The sequence below is a fragment of the Callithrix jacchus genome, chromosome 13 (genome assembly GCF_049354715.1).
Source record: "Callithrix jacchus isolate 240 chromosome 13, calJac240_pri, whole genome shotgun sequence".
Classification (NCBI taxonomy): Eukaryota; Metazoa; Chordata; class Mammalia; order Primates; family Cebidae; genus Callithrix; species Callithrix jacchus.
In genome coordinates this window covers 11,568,543-11,595,339 of record NC_133514.1, presented here as the reverse complement: position 1 = coordinate 11,595,339, position 26,797 = coordinate 11,568,543, and the positions used below count along the sequence as shown (strand labels likewise).

The window sequence follows — 26,797 nt, the reverse complement described above, 5'->3', positions numbered from 1 at the left end:
TTTTCTTTCATTTTGTTAATCTATTTTGTCGTTTTGATTCGAGTTGTAGGATAATTCATTTACTGATTTTTTTGTGTGTTACTAATTTTTGTTTGGTTATATTTCATCTGCTACTTACTGCTTCTGTTGCTGTTTTGAATTTGGTAAATCATGCTTTTCATCTCTGAAAATCTTTTCTCTCCTCAGATTATTCTGATTTCATTTTTACAGTTGCAAAACTCATGCAAATTCTTTTAAAATAATAAGCACCTTGCATTTTATTTTTCTTCAACTTATACCAGATACTGTGAGATTGTCAAGTTTTTAAATCTCCTTTTCAGCTCTAGGGCATTTCAACTTTAATATTAGTGTGTATAAAACCCCTTAGGACTGGGAAATAAAAGAAAATGGAGTACCCATTTCTTCCTTCAATCCAGCCACCTCAGCACATAATTAAAATGTGGTATTGGTGCTGGACACCGGTCTGTCATCCCAGCACTTTGGGAGGCTGAGATGGGCAGATCCTGTGAGCCCAGAGGTTTGAGACCAGCCTGGGCAACATGGTGAAACCCCATCTCTACAAAAAATTAGCCACACATGGTGGTTTGTGCCTGTGGCCCCAACACTTGGAAGGCTGAGATGGGAGGATTGCTTCAGCTCAGGATGAGGAGGTTGCAGTGAGCTATAATTATACTCCAGCCTGGGTGACAGAGCAAGACCCTGTCTCAAAAAAAAAAAATTTGCAATTTTTATTAGTATAAAGTTAGGTCTAAGAGTTTTATTTGCAAAGATTACCATGTGGGAGTAATTACTAGACATTTTTGCCTTCCTGGCCTATTTTCTAAGACCCCCGCCTTAAAAAAGTGGAGAAGTGGATCAGGAAAACAAGCAGAGCTTGAATACACACTGCCATTTTTGAGAGGACCACGAATTCAGAACTTGAAAGAATTGGAGTTATTTCTTTTTTTTTTGAGAGAGAGTTTTGCCCTTGTTACCCAGGCTGGAGTGCAAAATGGCGCGATCTCGGCTCACCGCAACCTCCACCTCCTGGGTTCAAGTAGTTCGCCTGCCTCAGCCTCCCGAGTAGCCTGGGCTACAGGCACATGCCACCATGCCCAGCTACTTTTTGTATTTTTATTAGAGACGGGGTTTCACCATGTTGACAAGGATGGTCTCGATCTCTTGACCTCGTGATCCACCTGCCTCGGCCTTCCAAAGTGCTGGGATTATAGGCATGAGCCACTGTGCCCGGCCCAGAATTAGAGTTATTTCTTTCCTTAATTATACTTTGGAGTTTTTCCCTCGGGACCCAGAAATGAATGTGAGTTTCTCTTCCCTAGGAGTCCAGTCTAATGCTAAACATACATGGTAATAAGCACAGGCAGTGTGACAGAAATCGGTGGTGTGAAGGTGAAGTGGAGAAACCCAGAATTCAAGGTTGATGTTTTCCACTGAGGGGCCAGCGTGTGTTTTATGCATAATTGAGGACATTTGAGATTTCATTTTTGGGTAATAGGAAACTATCCTGGGATGGAAGAAAAAAAAAAAAAATTACAAAGCAATGCTTACGTTCAAGTTGGAAATCTTGAATTTGTACTGGTGCTAATTATGTGTTTTTTCCTAGTAGTAGTTACCGCCCCAATTCAGGGGTGGAAAATGAAACTAGTGTATATACTCAAAATAGGTGATCTGAAGCAAATGGGACTGAGCAAAGTAGTGCTTTATAATCAGACCCAGTTTCGGGATAAGACTGCTAGAGACTCATTACTTTTTACATTATAATGTGAAATTAATCATCAAAACCTTAAGTACAAATGGAAGTTTTTGGCCAGGTGTGGTGGCTCATTTCTGTAATCCAAGCACTTTGGGAGGTGGGTAGATGATTTGAGGTCAGGAGTTCATTTCTGTAATCCAAGCAGTTTGGGAGATGGGTGGATCACTTGAGGTCAGGAGTTCAAGATCAGCCTGGTTACCAACAGGGTGAAACCTCGTCTCTCCTGAAAATACAAAAATTAGCCCAGTGTCGTGGCTCATTGTCATTGCAGCTACTTGGGAGGCTTGAGGCAGGAGGATCACTTGAACCCAGGAGACAGAGGTTACAGTGAGCTAAGATCACGCCACTGCACTCCAGCTTGGGAGACAGAGCAAGACCCAGTCTCAAAAACAAAACAGAACAAACAAAAAAACACCAACAAACATACATGGTATGTTTCAGCCTGTTGCACTTGCTCTCCTTGTCCAAGCTCAAATTGTCCCTATTTTAGCCTGCGGTGCCATTTGTGCTTGGCGCTTGGGCCTTCTAACAATCCTGTTTATGCTTAGTTGCCTTGTCCAGTGTGACATAATGTTCTTGGCTTATCTTGCGTATTTCCTGCCCAGCCACTTTTCGAGGAAGAATGTGAATGTTTAAAACAAAAAGTTTCAGTGCCCCAGTTGCATTCCAAACCAGCTTAATCAGAATCCCTGGCGGGGCTAGGGCCCGGATACAGGCAGGGTCCCCAGAGTGGACTGCAGTGGTGGGATATCAGCTCGCTGCAACCTCTGCCTCCCGGGTTCAAGTGATTCCCCTGCCTCAGCCTCCTGAGTAGCGGGACTACAGTTGCAAGCCACCACTCTCAGCTAATTTTGTGTTTTTAGTAGAAACAGGTTTTGCCATGTTGGCCAGGCTGATCTCCAACTCCTGAACTCCAGTGATTCGCCTGCCTTGGCCTCCCAAAGTGCTGGGGTTACAGATGTGAACCACCACACCCCACCAGGATACAGTATTTCTTGAAAAGTATGCCGGGCCTTGGATGGAAACCACTTGAGGAGCATATGCTGCCTTATCGGGCTCTGTAAACACCTTCCTTATCTCTGCACAAGGCTGGGACTTTGAGTGGAGTCCTTGGCTAAAGCTCTCATTGCTGCATGGTGACCTTTCTTCCTCTCCTGCTTAAAGCTTATGTTTCAGAATTTTGACCTGAATGCATCTGTGTTGAAAGCCAGGCTTGGTCTGTCATCCCAGGACTTTGTGTCAGTCCATTTCCTTGCCTGTTTGTTGAGTTGGGGCTCATCTTCATGCCTCTGGGAAATAAGTAATTTGATAGCTTGCTTAGAGTCTCAGTACTTTCCCTTGCCCTTAGAAGGAATACCAAAATGTGTGGCCTGCAGTATAGACTGTGCACAGCCTTCAGTGTAGACTGCTCAGGCCGCCTCTTGGTTCCTGGAGTCTGCCATGCTTCCTTCTACCACCAGGCCTTTGCACACGCTGCTGTCTGCTGGGAAGGCCTTACCTGTCCTTATTATTTGGTTCTCCTCTACTCATCTTTCAGGTGCCAGCTTGACTGTCTTCCTCGGGGGAGCTTCTCTGACCTTGGTACACCAGATCAGCCCCCATGTGCTGACTTTGTCTCACTGGTAATATTTCTCTACCTTCAGGACACATATCAAGGTCCAAAAGTTGCAGTTCTGCATTTGTTTTTGTGATCATTTGATACATGTCTCGCTGGAGCCTGACTCTTTGGGGTCACATCCTGTCTCCACCACTTTTAGCTGTGGGACCTTGAACAAATCATTTCATTCTTGGTCCCCAGTTTCTCTTAACTGCAAAACAGGGATGATACAATACTTTCACCTACCTCATGAGGTGGGGATGAAGATTACATAGGGTAATTTGTATAAAGCGCTGAGAACAGAGCTAGCTATTAATGGCAGAGAATCTTGGCGATATTACTGATGATCACTGCAGTAGACCACAAGCTCCATACGGGCTGGGTCATTTCTGTTTAGATTTGTATGCAGGGTGCTTGGCACATGGATGGTGCTCAGGAAATATTTGTTGGATGAATGAATGAAGTGGAGATAATAGTAATACCATGTTTATAGAATTCCTTGAGGATATAAAATATGCAAGTATGTAAGTTCTTGGTAGCATGTCTAGCTCATAGTAGGAGGTCAATAAATGTTCAATGCCTGAATGAGGAAAATGGGGACAATAGGAATACCAGCTTATGAGGTTGTCGTGGGGATCTAAGGTAACCCTGTAGTACCTTGTAGAGTGCCTAGCACATAGTAGGTGCTCAGGAAATACTTGTCAAATGAATGAGTGAAGTGGGGATGATGGTAACACCAGCTCCTAGGGTTGCTGCGGGAATAGAAGATAAGGCAGGTCGATAGCTTGTTGTATTTTGGTTGCACCTGGTAGACACTCTGTTGAGTGAAACGAGAGGAACTGCTATGAGAGAATCCTTTTGGCATGGACACTGGTCCTCTTGAAAAAAGAATAGGCAGCTGACTACTCCTTGCCAAGCTCTGGCCTGGATGAAAAGTTGGATCATTCCTTTCCCTCTTCCTCCCTAACCTGTTCTTTCTTTCCACTAGAATCCCTGCCCAGAGTCCAGCGCCTCCTTCCTGTCTAGGGTCACCTTCTGGTGGATCACAGGGTAAGGCTGGGCCGCCGAGACCTCAGGGAGGTGGTGGGGAATGAATGAATGAATGAACGAACGAACGAACGAACATGCTGAGCTCCCCGTTTGAGTTCTCTCTCCTTTACTCTTCTGCAGAGTTGTCTTGAATCTGCCTGTGCTGGCCATGTGGTCTCAGAGACACCGACTCTGTCCTGCAAGTTTATCACCTTGAATGTGATAAACACAAGAGCCATGAGGAGGTTAAATCTCTGCAGAAGGCTTGGCCTGGGAAAGCCATACACCGGACTGCTCTTGCTTTAGCTTCAGATTTGGGTAATTATTTGTTTGTTTGTTTTTCTTGCCTAGACATCATGTTCAACCCGACAGATTTGGGTTTTTTAAATATTGACATTGTTCCCCTCCCATCACCCACTCCCTAAAAAATAATACTGTGTTGGCCGGGCGCAGTGGCTCACGCCTGTAATCCCAGCACTTTGGGAGGCTGAGGTGGGTGGATCATGAGGTCAAGAGATCGAGACCATCCTGGTCAACATGGTGAAACCCCGCCTCTACTAAAAATACCAAAAATTAGCTGGGCATGGTGGCGCGTGCCTGTAATCCCAGCTACTCAGGAGGCTGAGGCAGGAGAATTGCCTGAACCCAGGAGGCGGAGGTTGCGGTGAGCCGAGATTGTGCCATTGCACTCCAGCCTGAGAGCAAAACTCCGTCTCAAAAAAACATAATAATAATAATAATACTGTGTCACCATAGGAAACATGGGTTAAAAAACCACATGTGCAGATCATTAGTAAGGAAACACCCAGAGGCAACCAGTGTCACCATTTAGTACACCTCTTTCTGGTCTTCTCTTCTTTTTGAGATGGACTCTCACTCTGCCTCCCAGACTGGAGTGCAGGGGCGCAATCTCAGCTCACTACAACCTCTGCCTCCTGGATTCAAGCAGTTCTCCTGCTTCTGTCTCCCAGGTAGCTAGGATTACAAGCGTGCACAATCATGCCTGGCCAATTTTTGTATTTTTAATAGAGACAGTGTTTTGCCATGTTGGTCAGGCTGGTGTTGAACTGACCTCAGGTGATCCACCCACATCGGCCTCCCAAACTGCTGGGATTACAGGTGTGAGCCACCATGCCCAGCCACCTTATGGTTTTCTTTTATTTGAAGAATCTTTTTTTCACCCTACTATGCATCATTATTTTGGTTTTTTGGCGCTAGGCTTTCACTCCGTCGCTGATGCTGGAGTGCAGTGGCACAGTCGTAGCTCACTGTAGTCTTGATCCAGCAGGTTCAGGTGATGCTCCTGCCTTAGCCGGGACTATAGGCACCTCTATTATGCCCAAAAATTTTTTGTATTTTTTGCAGAGATGGAGACCAGCCTGGGCAACATGGTGAAACCCCAACTCCTGAGCTCAAATGATTCTTCTGCCTCCCAGAGTGCTGGGATTATGGGAATTAGCCACCATGCCTGGTCTTATTCTTTTATGTATAAACTTTTTACAAACATCTTTTTAAAAGATTAGATGTTTTAAATACTTCCTTCAAATTACTATTAAAGAGTGTCACTGGGACAGCTGATGTAATTTGTATATGACTGTAGGACACCAGATGCATGCTAATAACATTCATGCTTGTTTTGGAAAATTGTGCTCCAGTTACATAGGAGCATGTTCTGGATTGTAAGGGAATACACCCAGGTTTTTGAAGGTAAAGTAGAGCCTACATGCTACCTTTTTTTTTTTTTTTTTGGAGACAGTCTTGCTCTGTTGTCCAGGCTGGAGTGCAGTGGCATTATCTGTATCCTCTCCTCCTGGGTTTAAGCAGTTCTCCTGTATCAGCCTCCTGAGTACCTCGGATTATAGGCATGCACCACCATGCCTGGCTAATTTTTGTATTTTTAGTAGAGGTGGGTTTCCACCATGTTGACCATGCTGGTCTCAAACTTCTGACCTCAGGTTATCCACCCACCTCAACCTCCCAAGGTGCTGGGATTACAGGTGTGAACCACTGTGCTGGGCCTTTAACTGTCTGAACGGTTTGGAAAAAGATGATGTGTTTGCATGCGTTGGCGTGCGAATGGATAGAGACAATGTTACTGTAAACTTGACAAGTTAATAGTAAGTTGAATGAATTCATAGTATGATTTGAGTAATTTTTCTATAAGTTTGAAATGATTTTAAAACAAAAAATGAAAGTGTTTAACTTTTTATTATATAAGTGTTCAGTTGGCCCAGTGCTGTGGCTCACACCTGTAATGTTAGTACTTTGGGAGGCTGAGATGGGTGAATTACCTAAGGTCAGGAGTTTGAGACCAGCCTGGCCCATGTGGTGAAACCGTGTCTCCACTAAAAATAGCCAGGCATGGTGGTAGGTGCCAGTAATCCCAGCTACTTGGGAGGGTGAGGCAGGAGAATCGCTTGAACACAGGAGTCGGAGTTACAATGAGCCGAGATTGCTCCACTGTACTCCAGCCTTGGTAGAGTCACATAGAAAAACTAATATAATAAAACTCATTAAGCTTATCACCTAGATTTCATGATTGCTAATGCTTTGTCATGTCAATCTTATTTTCCCTCCCTCAATGTGCGACCTGTTTTTTTGGGGCGTCTGGCTTTGTTGCCCAGGCTGGAGTCCACTTACACGATCACAGCTCCCTACAGCTTCCACCTCCTGGCCTTGAGCAGTCCTCCCACCTCAGCCTCCTGAGTAGCTGGGACTACAGGTGTGAGCCATGCTGACTGGGTAATATTTTTTATTTTTACCTTTTGTAGAGATAGTCACCCAGTGTTGCCCAGGCTGAGCTCAGGAGGACTCCTGAGCTCACCAAGTCCTCCCACCTTGGCCTCCTGAAGTGCTAGGATTATAGACATGAGCTACTGGTCTTGGCTCATATTAGCCTTTTTTTAATGTAAAAATTTTAAAAAGTTGGGGGGGCATTGTGACTCATAATCCCAACACTTTGTGAGGCCAAGGCGGGAGGATTGCTTGAGTCCAGGAGCTCAAGATCAGCTTGGACAACATAGGAGGAGACTCTGTCTCAACAAAAATATAAAATAATTAGCCAGTCATAATGGCTCACACCTAAAATCCCAGCTACTCAGAAGACTGAGGTGGGAGGATCACTCTAGGCCAGGAGCTGGAGGCGGCAGGGAGCCATGTTCATGCCACTGTACTCCATCCCGAGACCCTGTCACCAAATACATACATACATACATAAAGGAATGTGGCCAAGCATGGTAGCTCATGCCTGTAATCTCAACATTTTGGGAGATGGAGGGGGACAGACTGCATGAGCTCAGGAGTTTGAGACCAGCCTGGGCAACACGGTGAAACCCTGTCTCTACTAAAGTACAAAAAATGAGCCAGGTGTGGTGGTGTGTACCTGTAGTCCCAGACTTGGGAGGCTGAGGCAGGAGAATTGCTTGAACCCAGGAAGCAGGGGTTGCAGTGAGACAAGAACACACTACTGCACTCCAACGAGTGACATAGTGAGACTCCATCTAAGAAAAACAAAGAAATAAAAGAGTGAATTAGGGCCATCTTGATATTTTCCTCCTAAATCATTTTTTCCCTAAATCTTTTGTATGTACCCCCCCAAAAGCCATTTTTCCTTTGTGATCCAACAGAATGAGCTATAATAACCTTGTAATATGTGCAAATGTCTGTCCACATTCAGATATCCTCAGCTGTGTGGCTGCCGTCGTTCACAAACAACAGAAAAAGAGGCATCATGCTACCTGACTTCAAACTACTACAAGGCTGCAGCAATCAAAACAGCATGGTACTGATAGCAAATGTAATAAAAGAGAGGCCTCAGAAGTAATGACACACATCTACGACCATCTCATCTTTGACAAACGTGACAAAAACAAGCAATGGGGAAAGGATTCCTTATTTAGTAAATGGTGTTGGGAAAACTGGATAGCCATCTGCAGAAAGCTGAAACTACATCCCTCCTTACACCTTATACACAAATTAACTCCAGATGATTAAAGATTTAAACATAAGACCTAACACCATAACCCTAGAAGAAAATCTAGGCAATACCATTCAGGGCATAGGCATAGGCAAGAACTCCATGACTAAAACACCAAAAGCAATGACAACAATAACCAAAATAGACAAGTGGGATCTAATTAAGCTTAAAAGCTTCTGCACAGCAAAAGAAACAATCATTGGAGTGAACCAGTAACCAACAGAATGGGAAAAAAAATTTGCCGTCTACCCATCTGACAAGTGGCTAATACCCAGAATTTAGAAAGAAATTAAATTTACAAGAAAAAAAAAACCATCAAAAAGTGGGCAGAGGATGTGAACAGACGCTTCTCAAAAGACATTTATGCAGCCAACAATCATGAAAAAATGCTCATCATCACTGATCATTAGAGAATGCAAATCAAAATCACATTGAGATACTATCTCATGCTAGTTAGAATGGCGATAATTAAAAAATGAGACAGCAGATGCTGGAGATGATATGCAGAAATAGGAATGCATTTTCACTGTTGACAGGAGTGTAAATTAGTTCAGCCACTGTGGAAGACAGTGTGCCAATTCCTCAAGATACAGAATTAGAAATACCATTTGACCCAGCTATCCCATTACTGGGTATATACCCAAAGGATTATAAATCATTCTGTTATAAAGACACATGCACACATATGATTGTTGAGGCACTGTTCACAATAGCAAAGACTTGGAACCTACCCAAATGCCCATCAGTGATAGACTGGATAAAGAAAATGTGGCACATACACACCATGGAATACTATGCAGCCATAAGAAAGGATGAGTTTCTGTCCTTTGCAGGGACATGGATGAAACTGGAAACTATCATTCTCAGAAAACCAAACACTGCATGCTATCACTCATAAGTGGGTGTTGAACAGTAAGAACACAGGGATACAGGGAGGGGAACGTCACACACCAAGGACTGTTGGGAGGAGTAGGGGGTAAGGGAGGGATAGCAGGGAGTAGGAGGATTGGGGAGGGATAACATTAGGAGAAATCCCTAATATACATGATGAGAATGGATACAGCAAACCACCATAGCACATGTATACCTATGTAACAAACCCACTTTCTGCATATGTACTGCAGAACTTTGTATAATTTTTTATTTTTTACTATTTTTTTTTTTTTTAATTTTTTGAGACGGAGTTTCGCTCTTGTTACCCAGGCTGGAGTGCAATGGCGCGATCTCAGCTCACTGCAACCTCCACCTCCTGGGTTCAGGCAATTCTCCTGCCTCAGCCTCCTGAGTAGCTGGGATTACAGGCATGCACCACCGTGCCCAGCTAATTTTTTGTATTTTTAGTAGAGACAGGGTTTCACCATGTTGACCAGGATGGTCTCAATCTCTTGACCTCGTGATCCACCTGCCTTGGCCTCCCAAAGTGCTGGGATTACAGGCTTGAGCCACCGCGCCCGGCTGGTATAATTTTTAATAAATCAGATGCAGCCTTGTTATGCTGCCCAAGTGGTTCTCAAACTTCTGGTCTCAGGCAGCCTCAAACTCCCAAGTAGCTGGAACTATAGGTGTAAATCACCACACCCAGCTATTTTTCCTACCATTTTTAATATTTTAGTCTCACTACAGAGCCAATAATATAAATAGAGGAACAATCTCTCCCACCAAGTATATAATACCCAAATAATAGATGTCCAAGGAAAGCAGCTATGTGCTCTTTGTTGTACGGTTTTTCAACTAAAAGGTGCCAAGGAGCTTCTGTGATGACAAGTAATTTGATCCACTGAAGATTTGTACTGGCAAAAATACAGATGTTACACTAGTATGATTTGAAAGTCAAAGTATTAATATTTAATTAAACCTTAACCAAATCTCATATTTTCTCTATTGGAGAAAGCATTTCCTAATGTGATTTTTCTGTTGCTATGTATGTTTCAGTTCATTTTTGTCTACCCCCGACCCTGTCACAGTACTTATCAATTTTTGTTAGTACCAACATTAAATAAATTTTCTAAATCAAGTAGCCATATGTCTATGGTGTTCTCTGACCAACTTTCCATAACCATCATAAACAATAGTAGTTAAGTCACTGCTAAATTTTAAAAGTAAATACTACGCAAAAGTTGACTGAGAAGGTTTTATGAGACCACTTTACCTTGGTAGTCACAGTCTATTCTTCATCATCTGGGTTAGGACATGAATCCACACACAGTTCACAGTTCATGGAAAATGCTTTAGAGCAAACATAGACAATAAAAATGAGGAAGTTTGTTTTTTTTTAACTGCCAGTTCATATTCAGCTTTTCCCTCCAAAAAACAAAAACACAATCTGGGAAAAGGTCAGCCATCTGTACATTTAATAACATTTCTTGATACAGTTAAACTATGGCCTCTGTTCTAAAAATAGATTTTAGTTACCTGTTTCTGCCTCCAGCTGTCTAAATCTATAAAATATTCTATCAAAACTGACCTTGAGCTCCATAACAAACAGTGGCAGCCAATATGTTTGCAGAGCTTGACAGTAATTTACCCTCACAAATTATCTGTCCTGAAGCAGAACATGAAATTCAATTAATGGATGACATAACTTGTCACCTAAACTGGAAGGTGTTTTATGACCTAAAACAAGATAGGAAGATCCACTGTCTCTTGTCCATTGTCTATCTCTGGTTAAAAGACTAATCTGTGTCACTTCAAAATGGCAGTCTTGACTCCTCAGCATGAAAACCACTTAAGAAGTTCCCAATGCTTTTTTTTTGTCCCAAAAGAGTGCAGAGAATCCCCTGCTATATTTGAAATGTGTGAGAGCTAAATGTACAGAAGTCTAATAAGGTGTATTTTCTTATTGAGGATACTCTTCCCAGGAAGATTAAAATATTAACAACTATAAAAATGCAGTTACTTTCACTCTATAGGTCCTACCTTGTTCAGGTCCACATAAACTAGTAAGCCCTTAAAAACCTTTATAGGCACTCAGATATCCATCGAGAGAGACTGCTGGAAAAACAGTCCTGGCAGTTGTACCTCTATTTCCCCAAGTACAAAGTACCTTTCTCCCTATGGGTTCCCACTTCCAGATTCCACTTATGCAGGGCTCCAAGGCAGTTTCCAGTCTTCAAATCTTCAGTCTTTGAAAGCACTGAAAGGATGGCCTCAAATGACCAGGAGTGGGAGTGCTCTATATCCCTGCTCCTGAGTAACAACCTAACTGGAGTTGCTACTATCTACCAGCACAGACACAGCTCCAACTCCCCAGCTGAACTGATGTGACAGCCAGTGATGCCCCTGACCCAGCCTACATGGATATGGGAAGGACATCTGTGAATTGGGAAAAGAGGCAGAGATGAGGAGACACCTGCTCTGGGCCACAGATCTATGTAGTTAAGCAATCTCCAGTGCATCAGTACTCAAGGGGCTCTAAGCCACTCCTCTAAGTCGTGATGGAATTAGATACCACATTTCTGTCAGCTGTAGAGACTCCTCCCAGTGTCTCCAAATGTTCTAGAATCTTACAGCAAAAATCTTCAGTTCTTGAATAAAAAGAGCACAGCAGTTTAGAGCTTCCTTGAATCCTCTATTTTAAAATGCCTTTATAGTTAATTTCCAGTATCTTGCATCCTTCATCTTTATCAGACTTGTCATAAACCCCAATATTCTAATCTCGTATTGAACAGTCTGTATACAGTGTCGTTTTCTCTTCAAACTTGGCCTTCCCCTGCTCATTCCATTCTCAGCCATTTCCATTGGGTTCACCAGCTAATTCCCTTCTCATTCTATCAACTAGGTGCACCAGACCACTCCCCCTTTGTATCATTAAAACATGCCAGACCACGCGTGGTGACTCACCCTGTAATCCCAGCACTTTGGGAGGCCGAGGCAGGCAGATCACCTGAGGTCAGGAGTTCGAGACCAGCCTGACGAACACGGAGAAACCCTGTCTCTACTAAAAATACAAAATTATCCGGGTATGGTGGCGCATGCTTTTATTCCCAGATACATAGGAGTCTGAAGCAGGAGAATCACTTGAACCTGGGAGGTGAAGATTGCGGTGAGTTGAGATTGTGCTATTGCACTCCAGTCTGGCAACAGGAGCGAAACTCTGTCAAAAAACAACATCAAAATGTCAATAGAATAAAAAATGAAGGAAGAGTATTGAGGCTTTTTTTTTTTTTTTTTTTTTTTGAGACGGAGTTTCGCTCTTGTTACCTAGGCTAGAGTGCAGTGGCGCGATCTCGGCTCACCACAACCTCCGCCTCCTGGGTTCAGGCAATTCTGCCTCAGCCTCCTGAGTAGCTGGGATTACAGGCACGCGCCACTGTGCCCAGCTAATTTTTTGTATTTTTAGTAGAGACGGGGTTTCACCATGTTGACCAGGATGGTCTCATCTCTTGACCTCGTGATCCACCCACCTCGGCCTTCCAAAGTGCTGCGATTACAGGCGTGAGCCACCGCGCCTGGCCAAGTATTGAGCGTTAAAATGAGCTCAAATCTCATTTCTACTACATTTTATGTCCAAAAACATCCTAATTTCTTTGAGTCTCAAGTTCTCTATCTAGAAAATTATCTGAGCAGAACATTCAACACAGATTGAAGTACTAGAAGATATTTTAATTCGTCCTAAGGTTCCTTCAGTTTTTGTAATTTGATGTGCTTTTGGTTCTGTCTACAGGAAAATTGGAAATATATAACCAGCAGAATTTCAAAACAGAACAAAAGAAACACCAAGGAAGAAAAGTCATGGAAAAAGAAATAATAATAAAGCATTATGGAAGTAGGCAGAAATACGATCCTAAAGAGAAAACAAAACTGGGAAGTTAAATGATTTCTCTCCAAGACTTGCCAAATCTTGGTTTTGTAAAGCTTCCAGTCCTGGGGCCAAACTTTACTCTGCCCTGAAGGCTTTGATGGTTAATAAAAAAAAAAAAAAAAAAAAAAAAAGATTCTGAAGATGCTGGTTACCACAAAGATTTTCAAATTTATTAGGACAAACTCAATGACTAACCTCATTTCTAACGGTAACTTAGAATGAAAGTTTAACTTATTTAAACATTAATTAAAATTAATCTGACTAATCTTATTCAGACCTTAAATTGGTCAAAGTGCTGTATAGGTATCTCCATCAATCTGTACTGAGGAGCAAGATAAAAGATTTGACAGCCAGATAGGCTGAGAGTCAAACTGTGGGTCAATTGCTTTGTCAACTCTGGGATCATGATCCAATTAACATCTCTAAACCACAGTTGCCTATTTAATAAAAGTAGGTTATAAGAAAACAGATGTTGTGATGGCTTTATGAGATAAATGTATAGCACACAATAGGTTATTGAGCCCAGAATACAAAACTCAACAGATACTACTTTCTTCCGTCTATATTTTCTTAGTTAACATAATTTTTTAAATCTGTAAAATCCTACCTGACTCCAGATTCATCAGAACTCCCAGAATCTATTACAGGAAGAGGTAAAATGCATTTTAAGTCAATAATGTATAGAATAGTAAAACCATAAGAAAGTACAGTGATGCATGCCTGTAATTTCAACATTTTGGAGGCTGAGGAAGGAGGATCACTTGAGAAACCCACAAGTTTGAGGCTTTAGGAAACATAGCAAGACTCGATCTTTATTTTTTAAAAAAAAGTATGCACAGTTGTTTACATGATTTAAATCATTTTTCTTTAAAGTATAGTACTTATGCTTTGTTACAAAGCATTCATTTGAGAGCATACCTGGGACCTTATTAGATTAATATAAATTATATCTATCGGCATGTAATTAATGCAGTAAGAACTCTTACTTCCCTTTCTATTTATTAAATACAAAGAAGAATAAATTTATCAAAATTTGATATCTACAAGTGAACTGCAGTATACACGTCATCCTAGCCAAATCCTATGAGATTGGCTCAAAATGGTATTGTTAGCGGAACAGGTGGAATAAGTGACAGTGTCAAACAGCATGATTCCTGGACCAAGGCATGAGAGGGCAGTTACAGCAGTTACAGCAGGCAGTTCCCTTATCCGCTGTATGTTGAAAAAGACACACTTGCCACGTTTTTCTCTGCTCTCACACCACAGCAACAATCATCAACAAAGAAGGCTTCTGTGAGCAAACAGGTGGAGAGGTTTTCCCCACCAGCTAGCAAGCAATCACTTCTGCAGATGACACAAACTGGGTGTCATCTAACTCAGTTCTCAAACTCTGCAGATAGCATCAGATTCCCCAGGTAAAGGGCTCAGTCCCACGAGACTGCCTACCTATGTGGGTCCTAAGTCTGAAACTCCAGAACTTTTGACCAGTCAGCTTCAAATTGGGGTTCCCAGGACTCCCTCTTTGGGTTAAATTGGATTGCTGGAATGGGTTGAAGTACTCAGGCAAATACACTTACCAGCGTACTATGAATGACATTACGAAAGGTACAGATGAAGAGATGCATAGTGCTAAGTATGGGGATAGTGGCACAGATTCCATGCCCTCTCAGGACACACCACCCTCCAGGAACCTCCATGTATTCAGAGATCTGGAAGCTCTCCAAGCCTAGTCCCTTTGGGACTTTATGAAAGCTTCAATTCATAGGCATCACTAATTAATCACTGGCTGTTGGTGATTGACAACCTTCAGCCCTCCTCTACTCCACAGAGTTCACAGAGCGAGACAGAAGATCTCAGCCCTCTAATCAGTCATGTCTTCAGGATGGTGACCAGTTCCCATCCTGAATCTATCTAGGAGTTTCCAGTCTTCATTCATTAGCATATCAAAAGACATCACTTTGGAAATTCTAAGGAATTTAAGAATTGTACACCAAGAAATGACTCGAGGTCCAAACACAGATTTTACATCTGCAGTTTTGAATTATGTGGTTATAGCTACTAACAGTTAACTGTACTCCAAACAGATTACATTGAAAACTCCAGACATAAACAAGTCCTAAGTGTTAGTATCCTAGTCTGAGAAGCACAGTAAAATCTTGAGCTGTTGTCCTCTATCATCCCAGGATGTGAATCATTCCTTTGTCCAGTGCATTCACACTGCATGTGCTGTCCCACCATTAGTCATCAACATGGTCTCCTGCATCCAGCCATCAACATATTAAGGCCTGAAGGTCTAGGAACACTCCAAGCTGATAATCTTTTTTCTGACTTAGAGTCAGGGGGTGAATAGTGGCCTACCACTACATGACAATGCCCACATCATTCACCTCATTTCATCTGATGACACAGGCATTGTGTCACATTATCACAGGAAAAAGGGTGAGAGCCATACATTTTAAGAGACCACATTCAAATAATTTTTATTACAGCATATTACTATAATTTTTCATTTTATTTTTAGTTGTGAATTTCTTACTGCACCTAATTTATAAATTAAACTTTAACATAGATATGTAAGTATAGGAAAATAAACAGTGAGTGATTCAGTACTATTTGTGCTTTCAGGCATTCACTGGGGGACTACTGCACTTACTTCATTTTAACACAACACATTCTCTCTAGCTCTTCAGGCAGAACTGCTCAGTTTAGGAGAAAACACCCTATCACCAGAAGTCAGCAAAACATAGGAATCACATGAGAAACAGGGATTCTTGCAAAAAGTTTCCAACTGCCAGTGGAGAAGAGCTCAAGAGATACTAATGTGTTACTCTGGCCAGTACTCTTGGGGAAGGTGCTGGGTGTTTCACTTAGTTGTAGCTATGTGCTCTGCCCTACGTATAACAAGGCCCAAATTCATCTGCCACTTTACCTCCCACACAAAGAACCACGGGAAAGATGACTGCTTTAAGAGCTTATCCACTCTGAACCACATCACAGAACAAGACTCTGTCTCAACAGCAATAACAAAGAAACAAACCTCATTGTTCCCATGTAAAAGTAAGTCTAGGTCCACACTAGATCTTGAGAGCTCTCAATGCCGTGAGACAGGACAGAAATATATTTAAAAGTTATATTCCTGATTTCTGTAGAAATAGAACTTTTGAATTTAAAATTTTGTAAGACAAGTCAAGAAAAAGCAAAAAATGCAAAAGTAAAACTTGAAAGGCCATTTCATCATCAAGGGCTCATGATCACGAGATATTCACAAACTATATATATTGCTCAAAACGCTGGTTCTGAATTTTGACATGAGTAAGTTGCAGTTTCATTCGAGGATGTATAAGAGGTCAAATAAGACAGTGTCATTTGCTATTCCCAGTTTTTTTTTTTTTTTTTTAAAGAGAACAGTAAACTTATTTAGAGAAAAGAATTGTCATAACTTCATAGGCTAAAGGCTCATGAGTCATAATTCTAAGGGCATTTGTAAAATACGGCGGTGCATGCTTGCATTCTGAACTTCTCAGCCTTAAACTCATATAGTAAATATTCACAGATACAGACTGATTAAACAAAAGCCCCTTTTAACCTGACTTTGTTTTTTCCTTTTCTCTTTTTGAGACAGAGTCTTGCTCTGCTACCAGACGGGAGTGCAGTGGCACAATTTTGGCTCACTGCAACCTCCGCCTCCCAGTTTTAAGCGATTTCTGTGTCTCAGCCTCCCATATAGCTGGGACTACGGGCACAAGCCACCATGCCCAGCTAATTTTTTATATTTTAATAGATGGGGTTTCACCATGTTGGCTAGGATGGTCTTGATCTTCTGACCTCATGATCCACCCACCTCAGCCTCCCAAAATGCTAGGATCACAGGTGTCAGCCACCACACCCATCCTATTTTTCTTTTTTTCTTTTTCTTTCTTCATTTTTCAGCAACAGGAGAGTCTAATTAAATGTGGTAGAGTGGTATAAGGGAATACAACGAAAAGGGTAAAATGAATTAAACCAGAACTAACCTTATCAATATGGATACATCTGGAAAATAGAATACAAAGAGCACAAAAGAAAGTGGCAGAAAGATATGTAAAGGGTAGAACCACTTACCTTTTATTTTAGGACACAAATAAAAATTCTGCATATTATTTCTGAGCATCACAATACAAGTTAAGGATTTCAAAAGGGTATTGAAATGGAAAACAGCCAATGATGTTGGTAGCCTCAATGATGTTCATGATGTTGGTCACAATTATTTTTTTTTAAAACCTTTTATACCAAAAAGTCTCAAAACCACCATTTTAAAAGACTATCTTCCAGTTATGAATGAATTATTATAGTTTTTAATAATCAAAGATGCCACAAACACACTCGCACACACACACCCGTACGCAGGCATGCACAGTCTGCTTATTAGAACATCTCAGGCTTCAGGTCATCGGTGTAATGACATTAACAGGAAGTCTCTTATGTTAATTCAGAAACTGACATCTAAGTACAGCATTCCTTTAGGTAAATAGCAGAAGTCTAAATAGCACATAAGACACTGGAAATATCTCAGAGTCTCAAAATTCACTGCTTTGAATCCCTGACAAGTATAAAAATTCCATATTGGAAATGTTATGCTATTCAAAATATTAAAATAAAAACATGAGTTAAAGCTCATATTTTTAAAATCTTGATCTCTCATACTTCTAAGGGGTAAGAAGAATGTGAGTACTTCCAATCACTTATTGCCAGCATTCCATTTGTACTGAAAATGTACCTGCTCTCAATGTCTGTACATTCTTTCTCTGTACTGCTTCTCTCAACAGGATCTTCCGTTTCAGTGGTAGGCTGAATGGGTCTTAAAAGAAAATAATAAACCAAATATATTTTATACAATATAAAGTTAGTAATTAAAAATAAATATATATAATTACCTTCAAGGAAGGGTGTTATTCAGGAGGCTCTACAAATCAAAGGGGACGTGTCATCAATTATATGTAGGTATGACAGGGCCAACCAAACATTCGTGCAGTGTTGATATCAAGCTGTCCTCATGCTTGGCTATGAAAACAATTACTTAAGGTTTTCAGGGTTCTTTTTGGCATCTTCTTTTCATTGCCTAGGACAGCAACGTGATGGAAATATACTGAGTAAAATAGGAATATAGGATCCCTAAATCACAAGTTTATATTTCAAAAGTGATTGTTTCAAATGCCTATAACTAAAATTGAAAAGTATGGATATTAATGTGAACACTTTGGGCTGACGAGGATAAAAGGGACCATCAAACAATGGAGCAAATCATAACCTGAGAGAATCAATGTCAAGACCGATGGTGAATGCCAGAGTATTTAAACTTAAAACGTCAGAGGCATTGATGCCAGAACACTGGAAATATTTATCATGTGCTTCCCCTTGTGCTATCATTTAGGAAATACACAGTTGGGATGCAAGTTCAGGTGAATGTGAGATTCACCTCTCATCAAAGAAAGTGTTCTGGGGCCGGGCACGGTGGCTCACGCCTGTAATCCCAGCACTTTGGGAGGCTGAGGCGGGTGGATCACGAGGTCAAGAGATCGAGACCATTCTAGTCAACGTGGTGAAACCCCGTCTCTACTAAAAATACAAAAATTAGCTGGGCATGGAGGTGCGTGCCTGTAGTCCCAGCTACTTGGGAGGCTGAGGCAGGAGAATTGCCTGAACCCAGGAGGCGGAGGTTGCGGTGAGCCGCGATCGTGACATTGCACTCCAGCCTGGGTAACAAGAGTGAAACTCAGTCTCAAAAAAAAAAAGTGTTCTAAATTGATCAGCTATAATACACACTTATGAAATAAGTTTCTCCAAATTCTCATTTTCCCATGCCCACGTGCCTACTCAAGCACCTACATTTCTCATATCCTCTAGTTTGACCTTAAGAGTTCCTTTATTCACTCATTCAAGACTTAAAACACATCAAATAAACCATATAGAATAAGCTTTCAATATCAAAATATTTATCAAAAGAGAAAACATTGAATTGCCACAGTCTTGATAGTAAAGAATAAACTTTTATATTTCATAATCAGTGCAGTGTTCCTAGAAAATGACAATTTTGGTATTCACAGAATAAATTTTATAGTATGACTGCTTCTAAAATTAGGTAAGTTTGGCATGTCATGTTACTCCGTAAATGACTTTTATAAAACAGATATCATATCAAAGAACTGGCTGAACCCCCCCCCCACCCAAAAAAGCCAAAATGCATCTTAATCACATTGTATTCACTCATGTCAATGAGACTTCTTGCTCTGTGGCCTGACAGTTATGAAGAGAAATTAGCTGCTGTGGTTTACCCCAATTCAGCACTCCTCCTGCCTCCAGTACTCTCAGCAACAACCGCTTTTGCTAGACTGGGCATGTGCCCAAGGAACTGGAAGTGAGGCGTCTCAAGCTTCCTTGGTTTGAACTCCAAAGTCCCCCAACACACTTTTTTTCTTCCCTCCTCCCTGCCCTTTCACACTCCCTCTTCCTTTGCAAAAGTAATCTTTAGATCTGTCATCCTGATGCTTCTCTTTCTAACTGCTTTTTATGGATAATTGCCACCAACTTTTTCATCTGTTTTCAGCATCTGTATTCAGCAGTAGTATACACCAGTAATTTCTGTTTTCATCTCATTCAGCCTCCTCCGTGGCCAGAATCCTACATCAGAAATAAAAGGAGATTAATGCCTTCCCTTGATTCTGTTTTTAAAATCGCTATCCAGTGGTTCTTTTCCAGATTTCTCTAAAGGAAGGCTATTTCCTTGTTGTTCAGAGCTGTGTCCAAGGGCAGCACCAACACCACCTGAGTACTCCTGAGAAGGGCAGAATCCCACACGTGCTGAATGACAATGTCAGTTTTACAGAAGCTCTTCAACTAGTTCATGAAAACTTGGATGCCCTGTTCTACACTAATGTGCTTCCACATTTGTTTACCTTCATTGCCCATCTGGAACTTAGCCTCATTTTCTTCCCTATTAAGTCCCTGAATTTAATTCTGCATTATAAGCCATAATGTTTCTAATAAACTTTTCATCAGGCTATCCCTTCTCTACCTTCCTCTCCATAAATCACACGGCACTATTCAGTTATGTTAATTTGGCTATATGATACTATCTAATGAAGTTATAACATGTTCTATAAAACTAAATTACAGCCATACATGACTGACCATTTATGTGATATTCATCTATGGAGATAAAACACAGGTCTGTGTGGTGAGGTACCTCAGTCCCTAATGCCTCTCCAATAGTGAGAATGACAGCAAGAGCAGGAAGATGTTACTCTAATTCTCTGACACAATTTGGCGCTGGAAGCTGACGTTACTTACCTTCTATTTCTATCACTCTGCTCTTCCCTCGTCTACAAATCAATGTGACTTCACTTCCCTCCTTTACCTACACCCACGTACCGTTTCTTCATTTCTTCCATGTACATTCTGCCCTCCTCATTCTGTCTTTCATTTCCTCTTCCCTTTTTCCTGACTCCTCAGATCTTAGAGTATCTTAGAATGGGAACTAATGATTCAGCTCCTTTAGTGGTGCTCTAATAGACGCAACTGACCCTGATCACATATACAACTTACCACCTTTTCACTTCTCCTATACTTACTACACATTTAATATAGCGCTTTCTTTAGCTGTTTGATGAGTGCTCGTATTTAAAAAAAAAAACATTCCATCAAATGACTTTTTAAATAAAACAGTATTCTTACCTTCTTTTGCATTGACTATACTGTGTTTTTGTTGTTTTGTTTTGTTTTGCCATTGGCAGGTCCACGTAAAGGCTCTGGCACTTTCTCAGGGACACACTGCTGAGGTAATACCAAGCATGAGTTTTCATGTAAAAAATTATAATGAGTTGCATAAAGACTTTATCTTTTTTTTTTCTTTTCTTGAAACAGGGTCTCACTCTGTCACCAAGGGCTGGAATGTAGTGGCATGATTATGGCTCACTGCAATCTCAACTTCCCGACCTCAAGCAATCTTCCCACCTCAACTTCCTGAGCAGCTGAAACTGCAGCTGTGTACCATCATTCTAGGTTACTTTTTTTTGTTATTTTTATAGAAACAAGGTTCCACTATATTGCCCAGGCTGGTCTCAAACTCCTGGTGTGGGGTGTTTTTTTGTTTGTTTTGTTTTTTTGACAGAGTCTTGCTCTGTCATTAGGCATCAGGCTGGAATACAGTGGCATGATCTCAGCTCACTGCAACCTCTGCCTCCCGGGTTCAAGCAATTCTCCAGCCTCAGTGTCCTGAGTAGCTGGGACTACAGGCGTATGCCACCACACCCAGCTAATTTGTTTTTGTATTTTAGTAGAGACGGGGTTTCACCATGTTGACCAGGATGGTCTTCATCTCTTGACCTCATGATCCACCCACCTCAGCCTCCCAAAGTGCTGAGATTACAGGTGTGAGCCATCGCTCCTGACCCAAATGCCTGGTCTTAAGTAATCCTTTTGCTTCTGCTTCCGAAAGTGTTGAGATAACCAGTGTGCACCACCACACCCAGCACCAATCAATTTACTTAAATAAATCTCAGTTTACCCAAGCTTGGTGGCTCACTCTCAGAATCCCGGCCCTTTACAAAACCAAGGTAGGTAGATTGCTTGAGCCTGGAGTTCAAGACGAGCTTGAGCAACATAATGAGAACCTATTTCTTCAAAAAAACAAAAAACCAAAATGAGTTAGGCATTGTGGTATGTGCCTGTACTCCTAGCTACTTGGGAGGCTGATGTGGGAGGATTTCTTGAGCCTGGGAGGTGGAGACTGTAGCAAGAGAAGATCATGCCACTGCACTCCAGCCTAGGCAACAGAGCAAGACTCTGTCTCTCCAAAATGTCAATTTAGTATTTTAAAACTAATTTGACTTAAAAAATAAGAGAAGCATGTACTGAAAACCGAAGCATTCCAGTAGAGAATGTCATCCACACTTTCTAGATCAGGCTCATCTGCTGTCTTCATATGTCCATTGGCTTGCTTATCCAAGCATGGCAGCCCAAAGGAAACATATTCACAGGCAGAATATTAGCATGTGCATATTTCAGTCAGGAACTAGCTTCAAAGTACCTAACTCCACTTTGCAATCTCCACCAAAAATAAGAATACATTTAAAAAATACATATTGGCAGCCAAGTGCAGTGGCTCACACCTGTAATCCCAGCACTTTGGGAGGCTGAGGTGGGTATATCACAATGTCAAGAGATCGAGACCGTCCTGGCCAACATGGTGAAACCCTGTCTCTACTAAAAAATACAAAAATTATCTAGGTGTGGTGGTGCAGGCCTTTAGACCCAGCTACTCAGGAGGCTGAGGCAGGATAGTTGCTTGAACCGAGGAGGCAGAGGTTGCAGTGAACCTAGATTGTGCCACTGCACTCCAGCCTGGCACATGGTGACAGAGCAAGACTCTGTCTCAAAAAAAAAAAATATATATATACACACACACACACACACACACACACACACACACGCACACACACATACACACACACATACACACACACACATACACACACACACACATACACAAACATACACAAACACACATACACACACAAACACATATAAAACATATGTATTATATGTTATAATATATATATGCCAGGTGCTTTGGCTTACAGTTCTAATTTCAGCACTTTGGCAGGCCAAAGCAGGTGGGTCATCTGAGGTTAGGAGTTTGAGAGCAGCCTGACCAATACAGTGATACCCTGTCTCTATCAAAAATGAAAAAATTAGCCTGGATTGGTAGTGCGCACCTGTAGTCCCAGCTACTTGGGAGGATGAGACAAGAGAATTGCTTAAACCCAGGAGGTGGAGGTTGCAGTGAGCAGAGATTGCACCACTGCACTCCAGCTTGAGAGAAAGAGCAAGACTCCATCTCAAAAACTTATATATACACACACGCACATATATAAAATATACATAAATATGTATATTACTTGGTGTAATACTTACAATATTAAAAAAATTTAAATATCCTCATATAAATATTTCAGTGTTAAGATAGTTATGATAGAAAACTTGGGAATATGTCACATAGAGCCTCAACAGAACACCATAGGAGATGCTTCATTTAGGTAAACAAAGACTTGATAAAACCTACCTATTTTTTTATAAAATCCTTACTGATAGAAAAAATGGTTGAAATGATAATGTAGTAATAAAATTTATGTTATATTTAAATAAAAGCAAGCAAATATGTGATCAACTGTGCAACTATTTATTTGTTTATTATACTTTAAGTTCTGGGGTATATGTGCAGAACATGCATGTTTGTTACATAGATATACACGTGCCATTGTGATTGGCTGCATCCATCAGGCCAGGGGCAGTGGATCACACCTTTAATCTTTAGACTTTGGGAGGCCAAGGTGGGTGCGGTGCTTGAGCCCAGGAGTTTGAAACCATCCTGGGAAAAATGGCCAAACCCCATCTGTGCAAAAGACATATGAATTAGCGGGGCATGGCGATGCATGCCTGTAATCCCAGATACTCAGAACACTGAGACGGAAGGATCACGTTACCCTGGAAGGTCAAGGCTGCAGGGAGCTGAGACTGCACTACTGCACTTTAGCACAGGCAACAAAGTGAGACCCTCTCAAGAAAGAAAAGGAAAGGAAAGGAAAAGAAAGAGAAAGAACAAACTTCAAAAGTGTAGCAAGCTTTCTTTAAAAGGAAAAAAAGTATTTAGGAAGCACCTAAAATGTGCCACGATTCTATTTCACATTTTTTGTACATACTGTAATCATAAAAAATAATTATGATAATGGCTTTCTGCCCATTCCAGGGTGTTAAGAGCAAAATAATGAATAGATGTGATCCTCTGCTCTCTCCATTCAGAATTTCCTCCTCTGAAACTTTCACATGGCTGTCTTTCTCATCCTTTCATTGGCCACTTAAATATCATACTCAGAGAGGTCTTCTCTGACCACAGATTTCCATTCCTCTCCCATCCCACACTAACTACAAACTTCCTTGATATCTTCTATCATTTTCTATTATCTTTATGGAAAGCATTTATAGTGAGAAGTGTTTGCTCTTTGTTTTTCTGCTCCTACACTATAGCATAAGATCTCATCTTGTATATTCAAGGTCTCACTGACTAGCACACTTTGTGATCTATAACCAAAATAAATTCTAGGTCAAAACACTGAAAATTTCCTTAAAATCCCCATGCCATTGCCTACTTTTCCACCCTTTTCTTGATGCTATGGCCATTTTATCATCCTTCAGGTTTACAAAAACTGAGTTTTACTAAGTCACTGAATACCGCTGTGATCATTTTGTCTCATATTTGTAAACATAGTTTCCAGTTTACAAATGTTTTTACATTTCCCACTACTTTTGTTCATTACACATACCTGAGAGGTACCATTAGTACCATTTTTATGAACGAGGTCAATGATAGTCAAAGAATTTTTCCACGGTCCCATACCTCGTAAGTGACAGAGCCAGGATGCTAACAGGTCTCCTGACTTCTACTGGTGCCAGTAAAACCATGCACCAGCCGCTTGTAGTGAAAAGTCAGGCCCCTCCCATTTCTCTCCACAGTCATAACATTAGAATACACCATGTTTTTTTATATTTCTGCTGCTAGAAGTGTGGCTGCCACAAAAGTACTCAGTGTGTTTCTCTTTTTTGAAAATGACTTCCACTTACTACAACACTAAATTGTTATTACAGTCCCACATAGTTACTACTCCCCATGTTTTTTTCCTAAACTGTTCATTGTAGATCTATATTGGACAATCAAAATATATAAACATACAAAAATCCCAGCATTATCTTTTCAAGTTTCAATTTCAATAAAAACTGCAATTCAAACTGTTTCTCTCTAATTCCCCTTTGGGTTTTACACCTCCAGATATACCACAGAATGATACATTTGGCCACAGCTTGACCTGAAATCATTCTTTAGATTTTAGATAAACTCATTTTCAGAACACAATGTGATTTTTCACAAATTCTAAACTTTATTTTTCTGGCACTATACTACACTTGCTTCTTAAATGAATCATGCAAATTAGCAGAATTATACTACAAAGCAATAATTTACTTAGCACATCATTACTTTATTAATTATGAGCTAAAAACATGAGAATCATTCATTACCGGCATATGCAGGAGGTAATTATTTGCATAAATCACTTCTTGTGGGGGAAAATGAGAATTTAGTTTATAGTAGTACTTTATTTAAAAAGTGGGTTGGCATTGCAAATAGTATTCATTGCTTTTATTCTGTTTGTCAAAAAGATAAAGATAAGTGTATAAATTCAGCTCTTCCAAAGAAAAGGAAAAAAAAAAAACCCAGTAAATCTTGTGGGCAGTAATTGTTGAATGAAAGCCACACATAGATAAGTAAAGAGAAAGCCATAACTAAGTATGCTGACAATGAAGACACGGATGGACTGAAAGACCAGTCACTAAAGAAATGAGATCTGTCAGAAAAAAGTTAGTTGAGGATAAATCATTTTTAAAACGTGAGGAAGAAGGGAGAAACAACAAAGCGGCCTAACTAGTCAGTGTAATATGAGCTGTGGCCGAGAGAGAAAAGAAACAACATGGCGTACAACAAAGCACGCGGAGAAATAGATATGTAACTGAGCCTTCTGTTCCTTCGTAGCCCTAACGATACAGGTTAATACTTATGCTACGAATAGTGTTGAACAAATATTTCTGTGATACAGAGTTTAATTTGATTACTATAAAACATTCAATTAACTAGCCATGATCATCTCCCACTACCTGACTGTTATTAGTACAGAGAGGGAAAACTAGAACTTTCCATCAACTTTCCACCCAGAGAAAGAATTGGTCACCAGAATTCTAAAGAGTAATGCATGACTTATAAAGGTGTATTTATTAGAGCATGAGTTGGGGCTAATAAAATGTTTAAGAAATTTTAGTCTAAAATCATGATTCAAGATTCCAGTTGAATTATATTAGAAAATATATAACCCTCTTTGCTATTAATGATCTATTTCTAATTTATTTCCTTTTTATTTATGGCATAATTTCTCAAAATAACACATCTAAGCTTATACATCCTTAAACATTATATAATAATACAAATGTAAGCAATATTTTTAACTGCAGTATTTAATCAATAGATACATTATGTATATTACTTACAACATTCCATTATATAAAAATTTATTCATCTATTTATTCAGATTAAACAACTATTAAGGCTGAATGTGGCAACTCATGCCTGTAACCCCCGTACTTTGAGAGGCTGAGGTGGGCATATCATGTGCATCCAACAGTTAAAGGCCAGCCTGGGCAACATCCCATCTCTACAAAATCCCATCTCTACAAAAAACACAAAACTCAGCCAGGCATGGTGACAAAGGCCTACAGTTCCAGCTACTTGGATGGCTGAGGGAAAGGATCACCCAAGCCCAGGAAGTGGAGACTGCAGTGAGCCAAGATCCCACCACTGCACTCCAGCCTGAGTGACAGAGTGAAACTCCATCTCGAAAAAGCAACAATTACGACGCTTCTTACATGGAAGGCTGTATTCCAGGTGCTCCAGGATACACACAAATATGTCTATAACTTCCAGTAGCTCAGAGTATGCAGGAACTTCAGTGATTAAACAACTAAATATAAAAAAATCTGAAACTTTAGATTTCTGAATGTAAT

At 40.7% G+C, this 26,797-nt stretch overlaps 2 long non-coding RNA genes across 10 annotated transcripts in view; one reads left to right on the top strand and one right to left on the bottom strand.

Annotated features, from left to right (window-relative positions):
• Window positions 1–10,372, top strand: part of LOC144578918 (uncharacterized) — a 38,871-nt gene extending 28,499 nt beyond the window's left edge. The window contains exons 2-4 of the long non-coding RNA XR_013525457.1: window positions 4,339–4,400; window positions 4,521–4,697; window positions 8,056–10,372. This is a non-coding gene — a long non-coding RNA (uncharacterized LOC144578918). The remainder of the gene's footprint in view (window positions 1–4,338; window positions 4,401–4,520; window positions 4,698–8,055) is intronic.
• Window positions 1–26,797, bottom strand: part of LOC118146732 (uncharacterized) — a 122,271-nt gene that overhangs the window by 17,649 nt on the left and 77,825 nt on the right. For 2 of the 9 annotated variants that reach the window (XR_013525459.1, XR_013525458.1), the window contains 5 exons: window positions 20,867–20,965; window positions 19,722–19,813; window positions 18,070–18,254; window positions 10,505–17,993; window positions 7,762–7,879 (listed from right to left, as the gene is read on the bottom strand). This is a non-coding gene — a long non-coding RNA (uncharacterized LOC118146732). The remainder of the gene's footprint in view (window positions 1–7,761; window positions 7,880–10,504; window positions 17,994–18,069; window positions 18,255–19,721; window positions 19,814–20,866; window positions 20,966–26,797) is intronic. The other 7 variants (XR_013525460.1, XR_008475777.2, XR_013525461.1 and 4 more) reach the window with 7 other exon arrangements.